Here is a 12,233-nt window from a genome sequence, read left to right as displayed (position 1 = left end):
CCTTCCCCCATCTACCTAATTTCCTGAATATTCTTCCCAGTGATAACTGAATTCCTAGTTCCCCAAGCAACCCCTCTACCCGTTTTTTATCCCGATCCACTTCAACTCTAATTTTTCCCAAATCCCAATCCAGCTCTGCCTACATCTTTCATTGTGTTGAAACCTGTTTTTATCAGTAATACACTTCTTTTCATCTTGGGCCTCTTCTGTTCTTCCCATTCATTGCTCTGTCACTCAGAGAACTAATTACCCCCTTCCCTCCCCCCAAACAGAGCAGCTCTGACCATCCTTTCTAGTGCTGGACAGACAGAACTTATCCCAAAAACACTGGTCCAGGGGTAGGAGTAGGTTTACTTCTTGCTCTGTACTACTACTCCCAGTTCCTTCTCTTGTTACTACTCAACAGCATCTCTTTTGAGTTCTACAAAGATAATTCTCCCTCTCCAAATTCTCTGGAAGCTAACTAATTGTCTTTTTCCTAAGGAGTTCTCCTTGTCGAAAGGTACCTTTATTGATGACGGAAAGTTACGGAAAAATCCAAATATGATTTTGTGTCTTTGGGAAGGGGAGATTTTTATAGACAGAAGGGGGGAGAAACCAGGAAAAATTGGGAAAATAAAATGTTTTGAAGGAATCCTGGAGAAGTTAGAGAGAATACTTGAAGGATAAAACCAGGGAGGAGTTACACAAAATGCTTGAAGGATAAAATTAGGGGAGAGTTGGAGAGAATGCTTGAAGGACAAAGTCAGGGGAGAGCTGGGGAGATGGTCTCAGAATAGATTAGAGAATTTTTTTTTTAAGTTTTAGGGAGAAAACAAGCTGGCTTGAGTTCCCGTCCTATAGATGGATATATGTATGCATTAGCAACATATATGCATGCATATTTTGAAGTTCTTTTAAATAGCTTCTCCCAATACATCCTCCTCAATTTCTACGACATAGACCTTCATTCCACTTCATGATACAGATGCTTACATCTTTTATCCCACCTTCATCCATAAGTCTCAATTCTATAATTAAGAATCCAAAAGGCCCCTGGTTACTTTTATTGTTCAGTCACTTTTAATCCTGTTTAATTCTTCATGACTATTTGGGGTTTTCTTGGCAACAATACTGGAATGATTTGTAATTTCTTGTTCCAACTCATTTTACAGATAAGGAAACTGAGGCAAGCGGGTTTAAATGACTTGCCTAGGGTCCTATATAGCTAGTGATGTCTGAGGCCAGATCTTAACTCGGGAAGATGAATCTTTCTGACTTCAAATACAGCTTCTATCCACTGCCTCACCTAGCTGCCCCTCTATGACTAACCTCCTACTACTCCATTTTATTTCTCACTCCTCTTGAACCTATTATTTGTCTTCACTAAAACCTCAGTTTCCTCCATCCCTCAATGCTCTCCCAGATATCAATTTCCTCATTTCCAAGATCTGACATGCCAAAATATCCAGTTCAATTCTATACTATCTCATTTACTCTCAAATCCTTTGACCCTTTGTCCTATCATTTGTCATGCTTAGCCAAACCCCTATCTCCTTTGTTCCTACTCCCCTTTAATATTGTAGTCACTAAAAGCATCCGGTCAATTGATGCTTTGCATTGGACAACTGGTATTGTATCTATGGTTGATTCATATTTGCTATAGATGGCACCCTAAGATGATTACTTAGGACTCTCAATCATCCTCGTTCTGTCAAGTGGTATTGTTCATTTTGATACTGTGCTGTATAATTTTAGATGCCAAGCATATTCAATCTGATTTTGCAGGGAATTTCAAAATTCCAAATCCCAGGGAGTAGTGTAAAAAAGTGTTCAGAATAGATTCCATCAAGCATTCTAGGAATTGTAATCATAGACAGAAAAGTCCCAAGGGTTAGAGTCTCATGAGAATCATACATAGATAAAGAAGGAGCCAAGGTGTTTAGATTTGAGATGAAGTTTTAGTTTCAAGAGAAGAACAAGCACCCAGTAGCATCACAAATGGCCATCAGAGAGAGACAGAGACAGAGATAGATAGAGAGAGAGAGAGAGAGAGAGAGTAAGAGAGAGACAGACAGACAGACAGACAGAGAGAGACAGAGAGACAGAGACAGAGAGTAAGAGAGAGACAGAAAGATAAAGAGAGAGAAACAGAGAGAGAGACAGAGAAACAGAGAGACACTGAGAGAGAGAGAGAGAGAGAGAGAGAGAGCGAGCAAGAGTGCTCTCTCAGATGTTTTGTGATGTGGATTCATCTATTAGATTCCAGGCAGTGTAGACTTGGCTCTAGGGCCCTCCCCACCATCCCTTATTAGAAAGAAAAATTCTGGGGATATGGCTAGAAGAGACTGGATTCTGACTGTTGCCACTCCTTGGAATCAGGGAAAGAGCAGTGAAGGTTTAATTCCTTTCTTCTATGCCTTCAGCTGGTATAGATCTTTGACACAATTTCTTTAGACTCTTCTTAATTCTTGAGGATTTCATATAAAACTATGACCAGTTTTTATTTCTATGTGATTTTTGCCTGTTGTGTACAGGGGAATATACAGTGTAGTGAATGGCTTCTAGTACATAGAACTAAATAAGATTGAGATTTGAATTTCAGTCCAAAGTAACTAAGAGTTTATCCTAGCATGGAGACTTTGAACTGAATAATGAAAGATTCTTCCAGAAATGTGTCCTTTTATTTAATCAACCTTATGAGATAACACCACCTTTTGATTATAGTTGGGTACATCTATTTGCACCCTGCTCTTTTTTTGCTGATAAGAAAGCTGCTTTGTATCTTCAGTGCCTAACAGGGTACACGAGAATGATCTTTGAACAGAACCACTAGAAATACCCATAGAATCCAAAGCCCCTCCCCATGAAGTTCCCAAATAGATGGACTGGAAGGAAATACTCTACATTTAAGAACTCAGCCCGTCCTCCCATCCCTTCTCAATTTACAAACTATAGCATATGAGAAGATGGGGTGATTCAAAGTTAGGATTTACTTATGGCTGCAGAGTTGCTGACCTTGGTCATTTATTTCTTAGTTACACTTCTAGCGACTCTGGAGCACCTTCTTGGAGAGATCAGAAACCACCTTTGACTTCCAGTTCTGTGCCTTATTTTAGATCCAATCTTCATCAAGCTTTCCCCACAAATCAGGTACCATTCCTTCAATTAACTGCTGCCTTTATAATCCTGCAGCAATGATTCTCCCTCCCCTCTGCAATTTCTCTCCCCATTACCTACTTTCTATAGATGTTCCATTCTGCACTTATCTGAAATTAGCCACAGATGCCATGCACACTTCCCCTAAACCTAGTATTTAGAAGTTTTCCATTTAATGAATTGATCAATTCAATTCAGCAAATATTTATTATGAACTATGATATATACACAGCATTGTGAATGGGTGATTAATATCTGAGCCTCAGTTTCCCCTCTGTAAAATGAGGGTAGCAGATTAGATAATCTCTAAAATGCTTTCTATTTTTAGCATTTTATGAATCTACCCCTTCTATTTTTTTAGATTTGACATTCCATTATTTCATTTTATCATCTCACCCAGACAAGATGACTGAAGTCCATAGAGATGAAGTTACTTGTATTATAGATTATACTGTATATATTATATACTTGTATTGTAGATTATACTGTAAATTAGTAGCTTTTTGGATACTGGAACCCAGAACTCCTAGGACTAGGGCCTAGACCATGACACCTCTTAATGATTCAATTCAATAGACATTTATTATGGCATATTCTGAACTTATGGCATATATTATATAACCAGATTTGTTTCTCTTTCTCCCTCTTCAAATTGCCTAATATAATTAATTTGAGAACTAAATAAAACATTGAAGGAATAATGGTTAACACAAACCCACATTCCACATAAGGGATTGATATTTTAACAGAGATCTTCAATGACTTGACCCAAATGATTGACTCTTTAATCTGATTTCTGATTTTGAAGACAATTTTGGAAGGGTCAAGATTTCTTGATATTCTAATTTCAACCACAATTTGCTTCCTGAATCTCTGGATATAAGGTTTATCAATTACTTAATTAGCATTTATTAGGCACTTCCTATGTGACTGGCACTATTCTAAACCGTAGGTATAAAAAAAAGTAATAGATAGTTCCTACCCTCAAGAAGCTCAAAATGAAGGAGAGAAGATGCAAACAAATATAAACAAATAATATGAAGTTATATGAATAGAAAAAATTAACAGAGAAAAAACTCTAAAATTAAGAGGGATTGGGAAAGGCTTCCTATAAAAGATGAGATTTTATCTGGAATTTAAAGGAAGTCAGTAGGTGAAGCTGAGGAGGGAGATTGTTCCAGGGATAGGGGATAGTCAGTGAAAATACCTGGAGTGGGGAAAAGAAGGGTATTGTTTGAGAAACCAGATCAGAATACCTTGGAGGAAGACAGGAGGAAAGAAAAGCACAAAAAAATACCCCTGGAAATGTAGAAAGGAACTAAATTATGAAAGACTTTAAATGCCAAATGGAGCATTTTGAATTTTATGCTAAGGCAATAGATAGTCACTGGAGTTTATTGAGGGTATTGTGGGTATGACATGATAGGACCTATGCTTTAGAAAAATCATTTCAGCAGCTGAATGGAGGATCATTGGAGTGGGGAGAAACTTTGGGCTGACGGACCTACCTACCAGTTATGGTAATAGGCATGAGATGATCCAGAGCATGTACCAGAGTTGTAGCAGTGCCAGAGGAGAAAAAAGAGAATATTTAAGAGATGTTGCAAAGGTGGAGCCAATAGGCCTTGGAAACAGCTTGCATTTGGGCTAGTAGAGTGGTGGGAGAGAGTGAAGAATTCAGGATGACTCCTAGGTTATGAGTCAGGAGGCCTGGGAGGATGGTATTGCTCTCTACAATAACAGGTAAGTCAGGAGACATGGAGGGTTTGGGGAAAAGATGAGTTCTGTTTTAGACATTTCAGTTTGACATCTACTGGATGTGAATTTAAGATGTCTGAAAGGCAGCTAAAGATGTAAAATTGGAGGTCAGCAGACAGATTAAGGCAGAAAGATAGGCATGAGAATCCTCAGTATAGAAATAGGAATTAAACCTATATGATCACTAAGTGAAATAGGATTGATGGAGAAAAAAAAAGGGCCCAGGATGGAACCTTGAGGGTCATCTCTGATTAGAGGCACAATCTGGATGAAGATTCAGCAAAAAAGACTAAGAAGGAATGATTAGATAGGTATAAGGAGATTCAGGAGAAAGTAGTATAACAAAAATCTAGAAAGAGGAGAATATCTAGGAAGACTGGAGAGAAGAGGTTCATGGAATGATAAGGTCAGAAGCAAGATTTATAAGGAAATAAGAAAGGAGTGAGAGTAGAGAAAGTGGAGGTAGCTATTGTTAAATGGCCTTTTCAAAGAGTAGTCACAAAGGGCAGAAAAGATATAGAACAATAATGAGGATGGAAGGATCAAGTGAGGAGTTTTTGTGGCTATGGAGACATGAGCATGTTTGTAGGCAGTAGGAAAGGAGCCAGTAGACAGGGAGAGATTAAAGATAAGTGACATGGTAAAGATAAAAAAGAGGGGACAGTCTTTTGGAGGAGAAAGGATGGAATGAGATAGAAGGATTAGTCTTGGCAAAGAGTAAAACCACCTCGTCATGTAAGATAGGCCCTGGATGGTTGTGATAGGGATGTCATATTCAGATACCCAAAGGATCTGGGATTTTCATCGGGGGTCTAATGGAGAGATTTAAGAGCTTTACAAGGCGGTGATAGGTTAAGAGGGATTAAGCTTAAGCATGGAGGGGTTTAAACTAGCTAAGGAGTTTGACTTGCCAAAGGTTCCACACTAGTAAGTATTAGAGACAGGATCTGAACTCAGGTTTCCTTAATTCCTAGCCCAATATCATACCCATATGCTCTGTGCCTCTGTATGTTATTTGATCAATTTAACAAAGAAATGTTCATTGGATCTACTATATGCAAAGCATTGTGCTTAGGGATACACATATGGGATGAAGGTGAGAGGGAACTCTGTCCCTATCCTAAAAGAGCTTACATTATAACAGGGCTGGGAAATAGCATGTATACAAAGGAGTGTGATCTAAAGTTGAAATGGAATGAGGCAATGGGAAAATTCAGCTTCAGAGTGCTCCAGAAAATTTGAAGGAAAGAGAGATCAAGTTCAGCTGAGGGAATCGGAGAGTCTTTATGTAGGAGGCACCTAAACGAGGATTGGAAAGGAAAGAATTCAACCATTTACTGTTGATTGAATAGAATCAGATAAAGAGGGAGTGCTTTCTAGGTACAGGAGAACTGCCTATGCACAAGAGATAGTATGTCTGGTGAGACTGAGAAACAGTGAATTATTCAGTTTGAGTGAAACATAGACTCCTATTGATCTAGTCCTATCAGAGAACCTTTGGGTAAAATGAATGACAGATTCAAAAGTCCCCTTCTCTTCTTCCCCCTAACTAAGAGAAACCAGCATTGCTCAAGATCTTTATGTTGTTCAGTCATGTCTGACTCTTCATATCCCTTTTGGTAGAGACACTGGAGTGGTTTGCCGTCTCTGGCTCATTTTACAGATGATGAAACTGCTGCACACAGGGTTAAGTGACTTGCCTAGGGTCACATAACTTGCAAATATATGATTTGAACTCCAGACCCAGCACTCTATCCACTGTAGCACCTAACTTCCCCTGTGCTTAAGCTCTAGTCTATCCTAAAATAATTTTTCTTCTTCCTGTGTAAGAGAGATGTAACTATGGTGGAGTGACCATGGCTTTTTGCCAGAGTGCCAAAATTTAGAGGACTCAGACTCCTTCAGTAACATAGACATAACTGAGCATAGCACCAAATTAGCAAGCCTAATTAGTTAAAATAGGAAATTACCAGATGGTACTCTTCTTCCTCCCAGTACTTCTAGCTGCCCCTATTTGGGATCTTCCTTAAATTGGTTTTATGCGAATCCCTTTTTTGATTATCATTGGCAGTAGTTTTCACAGCTACCTCAGCACTGACCTCAAGGTATCCCATAGTCTCTGCCCAGAAGTATGTAGTTGGGTGTCCATCTTCCCTCCATGGACAGCATCCTGTATTCTTTTCCTTTCCTCAAATAAGTTTGTCCTTAAAGAGAGATTAAGGTATAACTTGTGAAGCTAAAATGCTATAGCTCTGATGTGAAGGGATATATGAAGCAACATAGGAGCTTGGAAATCTTCATGACTAGATGTCTCTTCTCCCATGTGTCCTCATACCTAAATCCTAGGACACTTCCTCCCCTCTTTACAATCCCAATATTAAAGTCTCATCCAATGGCTTTAATTTTCATTTTTGGAGGCTTCCTGCTATTTTCTGGATCAGTCCAGTTTCCACTGTGATGTTAGAGTCAGCAGTGATGATATCCAGGATCCCCTAGTATAAAAAGAAGGTACATTTTCTGGACATGGTCAGAATAGCCAGATGAGGAAGGACAATCCGTCTGCTTTTAATTTGTCCCTTTCACAACTCTACCTTACACACGTCCTCAGCAGCCCAGAGGGATGAAGGAATGAGTTAACCAACTCGGTAGCAGTGACTTTAGAGGAATAGGTGAGGACAAAGAATGATAGACTGGAATAAGGTTTTCCTTTCTATCCCTCTTCCTGTCTCACCTTATCTCAGCTTCTCCTGGCTTGGTCTGGCTTCCCCTACAGTACTTCAACAGCTTCTCTAAATCTTGGCAAAGAGTGGAAGAAAAACTGGTTAGCAAAGGTAGGGAAAATTATTTTGTATTTGACCATCCTCGACTCACTCTCCGTACTCTCCCAGCCTCACCCCACATCTTGCTGAGAACAGGCTGCCAGGTTTTCCCTCTTCTCCAGAAGAGGAAGGTACCCCTGGGGCTGCTCTCAGAACCACCTGAACGGGAAGACTGGCTGGAGATCAGATGTAAGGATGAAGGGAAACTGGGAAGGATCATTCAGGTTAAGGGTATCAGGGGTTTGGGATTCTTGTACTCAGTTCTTCTGATTTCTTTATTTCCTGTCATTAGTACTACTATGCTTGTAACTACCCAATACTCTCTGTTTTTTCCCTCTTTTTCCAGGCCTGCCAGACTGCTTACTTTCATACACATATACTCTGCATTTCCATTTCTCTGAGTTCATGCTCATAAGATAGCACAAGATAGTGAACAGTGAGATTTGGAATCAGTATACATCTACTTACTGTCTATTTGAGCTTGGGTATATCATGTAAATTCTCTGGACTTTGGCTTCTTAATTTTAAAATGGGAAGGCTGACCTAGATGAAACCTAATGTATCTTCTCTCTAACTCTAACTCTAACTCTAATTCTAAAATCCCATGATTTCATATTCTCTACACCTAGAATTTCCCTCTCTCCCATTTTTTCCCTGTCAAAAAACCTAGCCTTCCTTCAAAGTCCAGCTTAAATTCAACTTCCTCCATGAAGTTTCCCTTGATCCTTTTCCTGCCTCCTCTGCCAAGTCTGAAAATACTCTTCTTCATCAAATTTCCTGTAATACTTTCTCCTGTCTCTGGCTTTGTCCCCATTTATTCATCATTGTGTCTCTCATGCTGTCTAGTATAGGATCTATCCCTAATAGATATTCATTCAACAAATTAGTACTGAATGAGGTGTTATTAGGAATCAGAAAACCCTGGAGAGATCCTCTCTAGATTTACTTTATTTAAAAAAATTTAATAATAGCTTCATATTTTCAAATACACGCAAAGATAGTTTTCAACATTCACCCTTGCAAAACCTTGTGTTCTAAATTTTTCTCCTTCATCCCCGAGACAGCAAGTAATCCAATATAGGTTAAAATGTGCAATGTTTTCTAAACATATTTCCATATTTATCATGCTGCACATGCTGCAGATCAAAATGGGAAAAAAAAGCAAGCAAACAACAATAGTAAAGGCGAAAATACTATGTTGTAATCCACATTCAGTCTCTCTCTGGATGCAGATGGCTCTCTCCATCACAAGTCTATTGGAATTGGCCCGAATTACCTCATTGTTGTAAAGAGCCAAATCCATCACAGTTGATCAACATATAATCTTGTTATTGCTGTATACAATGTTCTTTTGGTTCTGCTCATTTCACTCAGCATCAGTTCATGTAAGTCTCTTCAGGCCTCTCTGAAATCATCCTGCTGATTGTTTCTTATAGAACAATAATATTCTATCACATTCATGTACCATAACTTATTCAGCCATTCTCCAAATGATGGGCATCCACTCAGTTTCAAGTTTTTTGCCACTACAAAAAGGGCTGCTATAAACATTTTTGCACAAATGAGCCCTTTCCTCCCCCCCCCTTTTTTCATGATTTTTTAAGGATACAGACCCAATAGAGACACTGTTGAGCATTAGGTGAGCATTAGGGTCAGCAATGGTTCAGTTCACAACTCCACAACAATGCATTAGTGTCCCAGTTTTCCCATTTCCCCTCCAACATTTTTCATTGTCTTTTCCTGTTATCTTAGCCAATCTGAGAGGTGTGAAGTGAGGTCTTAAGAGTTCTTTTAATTTGCATTTCTCTAATCAATTGTAATTTAGAGCAATTTTTCATATGACTAGAAATGTCTTTAATTTCTTTATCTGAAAATTGTTCATATCATTTGACCATTTATCAATTGGAGAATGGTGTGTATTCTTATAAATTTGAGTCAGTTCTGGATATATCTTAGAAATGAGGCCTTAATCAGAATCCTTGGATGTACAAACAAACCAATTGCAGTCAAGATTAAAAGAAAAACAGATAATTTTGATTATATTAAATTAAAAAGCTTGTACAAACCCTTTAAAATTTAATGTAATCAAGATAATCCATTTTGCATTTCATAATATTCTCTAGTTCTTCATAATTCTTTCATAAATTCCTTCCTTCTCCACAGATTTGAGAGGTAAGACTATCTCTTGTTCTCTTAATTTGCTTATATCCTTTATATCTACACCAAGAATTCATTTCCATCTTATCTTGGTATAAGGTGTTAGGTGTTGATCAATGCCTCATTTTTGCCATAATGTTTTCCAATTTTCCCAGCAATTGTCAAATAGTGAGTTCTTATCCCAGAAGCTATAGTCTTTGGGTTTATCAAACACTTGATATGCACAAGGGACAGGTGAATGGACCAGTTGACTTCACAATATGCCCTCTTAACTTGGGGTGGATTTTATATTTTCTGTTGGGTGAGAAGAATAGATATTCGGACACTTTTTAGGTTTAGAGAAGGAGATTTTTCTGGGTTTGGTCCCAAGACACATTTTTTCCCCAGTTCCTTTCAGACTCTCTGGGATTTACCTGTATTTTTGGTTTCTAACCAGCAGTCTTCTTTCAGGAATTCCCCAGACCATATTCCTTTCCTGCTGAGATGTTCCTGGCATTTATCTAAATTGAATCTCTGCCTATAGATTTTTGCTCAGTTCTCTAAACTTTGGAGATATTTAGCCTGGAGAAGAGAAGACTTGGGGGAATGTGATAGCTGTCTTCAAATGTTTGAAGGGTTATCCTGTGCAAAGGGGATTAAACTTGTTCCATTTGACTACTGAGGGCTGAATCAGAAGTAGTAGGTGGAAATAGCAATGAGTTGGATTTCATCTTGATATAAAGAAAAACTTTAATTGTTCAAAGGATCATAGATTTAGAGTTGGGAAGGACCTTATAGGACAATGTATCCAATCTTCTCATTTTATACATGAGAAAACTAAGACAAACATAAAGTGAATTGCCCAGGGTCATACATTAACAGAGCTGGAATCTGAAGTCAGGGCTTTCTGACTGAAGCTCCACTGCCCAATCCATTATATCATATTACCTTGCAGAGCTGTAAAAAAATTAAAATGTGTTATCTCAAAAGGTGGTGAATTTTCCATTAATATAAGTATTCAAGTAGAGATGATGACTTGGTCATTAATAGATGGAATTAATGATTCTGCTGATGGTTGGACTAGGTGACCACTGATGCCCTTTCTGTCACTCTTAAGATTCTCTCTAGATTATTTTTCTCTTTTCTCTCCTTTTATTTCCTTTTTAAAATTTTATTTATTTATTGAGGAGGATCTAAGAACAATCCTCAGCCTTTTGTTCTCTGAATCCTGAGTTCTCTCTACTCCCTTAATAATCCATTTTGCTGATGGTTGGTTTAATAGAAAGAACTTGTTGTTGCTGAGTCATTCAATCATATCTCTTTGTGATCTCTTGGACACAATCCTTCTATCCTCAACTATCTCCTGAAGTCTCTCCAAGCTCATGTTTGTTGCTTCCACAACACTTTACATCTCATCTTCTGTCCCCTTCTCCTTTTCCCTTCAATCTTTCCAACATTAGGGTCTTTTTCAATGAGTCTTATATCCTCGTTATGTGGCCAAAGTATTAAAACTTCACCTTCAGTATTTGTCTTTCTAATAAATAGTCTGAACTAATTTCGTTAAATATTGATTGATTTGATTCCTTGCTGTCTAAAGGATTCTCATAAGTCTTCTCCCGTATCACAGTTAGAAAGCATTGATTCTTTGTCATTCAGTTTTCCTGATTCTAATTCTAATAGCCATACATTACTAGTAAAAACCACAGTTTTGGCTTTATAGAGCTTGTTGATGTCTCTGATTTTTAGTATACTGTCCAGATTTGTCATAGCTTTTCTTCTGAGGAGCAAGTCTTTTAATTTCATAGCTACAATTACTGCCTGCAGTAATCTTTGCATCCAAGAATATAAAATCTGTTTGCATTTCTTTTTCCTCTACTTGGCAAGAAATGAGAGGATTTTTTGCCATGATCTTAATTTTTTTTAGTGTTAAGCTTATTTATAATTTATTTTGCAAGATAATATGGTCAGATATATTCTTTAGAATTATCAATTTATTGGCTTGGGAGAGTATTTAGAGAAACCAATTAAGAGGTTCTTATAATTGTCTAGGCAAGAGCGGATGAAGTCTGAACTAGGGTTAGGGTTAAAGTGATTGAAATGTAAGTGGAAAATAGAAGGTTGAATGTGAATGATATTGAGGAGATAGAATCAATAATACTTGACAACTGATCAGATAAAAAGGTTGAGTGATAGGGAAGAGCCAAAAATTGATCCTAAACTGTGAACTTGAATGACTGGAAGAATGGTGCTGTCCTTGATGGAAATGGTGAAGTTAGGTGGAAATGTGAGTTTAAGGGGAAAAGTTCATGAGTTCTACCGAGTGGTCCAAAAGTCTCAGAACAGTTTTAAGCATTAGCAGCTATTTAATAGTTATTATATTAA

Source organism: Sarcophilus harrisii, chromosome 2 (assembly GCF_902635505.1).
Source record: "Sarcophilus harrisii chromosome 2, mSarHar1.11, whole genome shotgun sequence".
Classification (NCBI taxonomy): domain Eukaryota; kingdom Metazoa; phylum Chordata; class Mammalia; order Dasyuromorphia; family Dasyuridae; genus Sarcophilus; species Sarcophilus harrisii.
The sequence above is the reverse complement of the archived record's forward strand: the minus strand, read 5'-3'. Positions refer to the sequence as shown.